Source organism: Lygodium microphyllum, chromosome 3 (genome assembly GCF_053477565.2).
Source record: "Lygodium microphyllum isolate KBCC chromosome 3, Lygodium_microphyllum_v1.1.10, whole genome shotgun sequence".
In the NCBI taxonomy this organism is placed as follows: domain Eukaryota; kingdom Viridiplantae; phylum Streptophyta; class Polypodiopsida; order Schizaeales; family Lygodiaceae; genus Lygodium; species Lygodium microphyllum.
The window spans coordinates 80275581-80279717 of record NC_141137.1 but is presented as its reverse complement, the minus strand read 5'-3'; positions in this window follow the sequence as shown (position 1 = coordinate 80279717).

The window sequence follows — 4137 nt, the reverse complement described above, 5'->3', positions numbered from 1 at the left end:
GAGATTTTATTTTCAAACATTAAAGGCATAGCTTTGTGTACTTACAAGAGAGCATATCCCATTAAACAATCCAACAATATTTGTGAAATATTTTATTTATAAGAATTGGAAGTATAGCTTTGTGCACTTATAGGAGAGCATGTCCCACTAAACAATCCAACAATATTTGTGAAATATTTTGTTTCTAAGAATTCAAAATATAGGGTTGCCTAGTATACTAAAAATGCAAACTAGTCCACAACTCCAAGAACTATATATGGTTACATTGTTTCGCTATTGCAACAAGGATTGCAAATCCTCATATAGATATAGCATTAGTAGCTCCCCTCATGGGAAACTTGGATCCAAAGAAAGTGGCTTTGAGGTAAACATCTCAAACTACTCACTCAAGTACATAATCCACATAGGCAAAAATCATCACAACATCAACATCTAGTAAGGTTGGGATCAACTGATGGCGCTCTAGCTATAAAACATCCCTCCTAAAGCTTTTATCCTATCTAACATTGATTCAAAGTGTAAAAACCTTTCATTTCATCTTTGACTTGGACTTGGACTTGGAATCAATATAATGTTCTTGCTAATGGTTACAAGTTAATGCATTGTGAAAATCCAAAAAAGCAATATATAGTATCATTTGGGTATGTTGTCAAACCTCCTCCTCATATACCTCGGATTCAGTGTTATAATCCCATCAATGATATGCTATCAATGAGGCCCATAAAGTGGAATTGTGATCAAGGGTGAACCTCGATGTGAAGCATCCTTGTTTTTAAGCTAGCATGTCTATGTCTTTGCCCATCTTTTAGCCCATTTGTTAAAATTATGCTTAGTCAAACTCTTGATTAGTGTGTGCCCAATCATGAACATCTAATAATATATCGAGATCTAATAGATCTCTTACTTTATGGGTTAGTAAGACACCATATAGAGCTTTATGGGACATGTAAGCTAAAAAAGGAATAGTAGGTCTTGAACATTCGAGAAGTGATTGCAAACTATCCACCATGGATGCAATATCATGCCATTCAATATTTGATCAACAGCTTCTAGAGATGACAATAATACCAAAAGGCATGAATCTCATGTGCCTGAAAGCTTCGCTCTTTCAATATCACCAAATGGATAACTTCTCTTCTATGAAGCATCCTTGTTTTTAAGTTAACATGTCTACATCTTTGCCTAGCTTTTAGCCCATTTGCTAAAATCATGCTTAGTAAAACTCTTGATTATATGTGGCCAATGGTGAGGATCTAATAATGTCTTGAGCTCTAATGGATCTCATTCTGTATGGGTTAATACAACACCATATCAAGCTCTATGAGACATGTAAGCTAGACAAGGGATAGTATTTGAGAAGTGCCTGTCAATTATCCATCATGATCCTATACCATGCCATTCTATATTTGATCAATGGCTTCTAAATATGAAAATAATACCCCAAAGTATGACTCTCAAGTGCTAGAAAGCTTATCGCAAGTCTCATATTTCTTAGGCCCCTACACACAGTGCTTGGTGCCTACCCAATTCTTGTAAAATTCCCCAATTCTCACATACCCTAGTTCTTGGGTCTCATGATACTTTAAAAGATGTGTCATGATTGATGTCTTGTGAAATGCCCTATTATCACCTCTTTGTGGAACCATGAGCATGTGACAATCCTTGCATATATCCTCTTTCTCCTTGTATGGAATCAGACATGATAAGGATCATGATTCACAATATGTGAGCTACCTTTTCACCATCTCTTTGTGAAGTCTAACTCATGTGATGGGTGCTCAATGAAAAATTAAGCTGATCATACAACTTGGTAGTCCCATATGTTGGTTTTAATTTACACAATAAATCGCCAATCAATGAAGAACAATTCAATGTCTAAAAAAGACTTTCACAATAATCATTATAGCAAGGTCTATTACATAGAGCATGCACATGTATATAGTGAGTACATGCACACACTTGAGAAAAACATATTGTGCATGCCTTCCCAATAACTTAAGAGATCCCATTTCAATCCTTCCACTCAACTATCAAACATTCATCGTAGCATCTCCTTCTACCAAAATCACTTATTTAGGGGTCACCTTATTTCTTAATTAGACTCCCAATCCTATCATTCTAAATAATAAGATACCGATGGACCCATAAATGTACATGGTATTAGTATATCCATTTTTTGTAGCATACATGGTACAGCTTCGATTATGAACCACCCACTCAGGAATAATGTAAATAGGATGCAAAGTGTACATGTCGTCATGCCTCTAAAAAGCATTATGCACCTTACATTCACTCTTATAAAACTACCAAGCAAGCTTCAGATGCATCAATTAATATCTATGAAGTGTATAATGAAGCACATTTAATCTACTTGTGTAAACAATTGCATTTTGAGCACACAAATAAGGGTGACTCAATCAATGCATTTCTCATAAAAATCAAGGATCTTACAGAGAAGCTTACAATTGATAAAATCATTCCAAATGGCTCATTTATTACCAATTATTTGATTATCTTAGCAAACTCTCATTAGGATTTTATATCTATGCTTCAACTCGTGATGAAGGGCAATTTAAATGCCCCACATTTGATTAGTTGAATTCAATCTTGTTGCAAAACGAACAATTTAAATATTGTCGTACATACAATGATCGTGCATTTGCTTTAGATCACCAAAAGAGTGAAGGAAATGTCTCTTGTGCTAGGTGCTCAAAGTCGAAGCTTGATTTTGCACAAAACCCTCATGAAAGCAATAATCTTGTTGATAAGTAAAAGAAACATTTTATCCCTATGCAATATCTTGAACATCATATATCCAGGACTATCAAAATTTACAAGGCAATGAGAATAAGGCACTACAATTTGTTGAGGTATGAGATCATAGGTTTGAGAAGACAGAATTCTCATATTATATCTCAAAAGAATATGCATTCATGACATGAACCTTATGTGCATGACACAGATACAAAATTGTTAAATTTGATATGTGGTTCTTTGATGGTGCTACTAACAAGCATATCACTCCTTACAAGGAGGAATTTTCTTTTAAGAAAAGCCCTAGAAGAAAGGATTTATTCATCATGCCAACAACACCTTCTATTATGTTCAAAGTGTAGTAAAGTGTACCTTATAGTAGAAAATGGTAGTGTACTTACCCTCCTATTAGTGCTTTGTGTCAACAAAAAAAGAACTCATTATTAATTTTTGCACTTACAAATTTTGACTTCACAAATGTATTTGTGCATGATAAATATAAAAATGATCATTGTATCAATGGTGACATTGTTGTATATCAAGAACCTAAGTTGTAGACATTACAAGATGCATATCTATGAGAGTGGCATGCATGATGCATGTGGTATTGGCACCACTTCTACAAGTGATGCTAAGCTATAACATGCACATTTAAACACTTAAAACCAAATTTCATTGTTATGGCTTTGCAAGCAAGGCATGATGTTTGATTTGCCACGTTTGTAGATTCTTGAAAACATGCATGCACACATTCACTAAGGATGGTTCCGACTAGGGCTGTTAAGAAATTACACCTTATAATAGTAAGGTTTGTGATCTTATGAGGACACCTTCAATTGGGAGTCATTTTTCATTTGTGACATTTCATAAATGACTACTACAAATTTACAAAGATATAGTCTATGAAGCTAAGGATAGAGATGTTTATGTGATTGACTGGTTTTTATCTATGATTTTGATACATTACATACAAATAATGGGGGGCAAGTACATATCCAAAGAGCTTGATACATTTATGAAACAAAAAGACGAGATGCAATGCCTTATTATTTGCAACAAAATGGAGTGCCTCAAAGAAAGAATGACTACTTTAAAGATGGCATAATGCTTCATGAAGGAGCAATTTTTGTCTCAATTTTTTGTTTGAAGGTATTTTTAATACTAATTACAAATCATATTGAATAGGTATCTGACTAATACTTTGCAAACAATTATAACTTACGAGGCTTAGCATAACAGAAAACCCATTGCTATATATATATATGCATGAATTTAATGCATGTATGCTCTTGTGCCTAAAAACCAACAAAGATGGATGACAAGACCAAGAAGTACATTTTTGTGGAATACAAAAATGAAATTGAAGGGCATAAACTTCGTAAT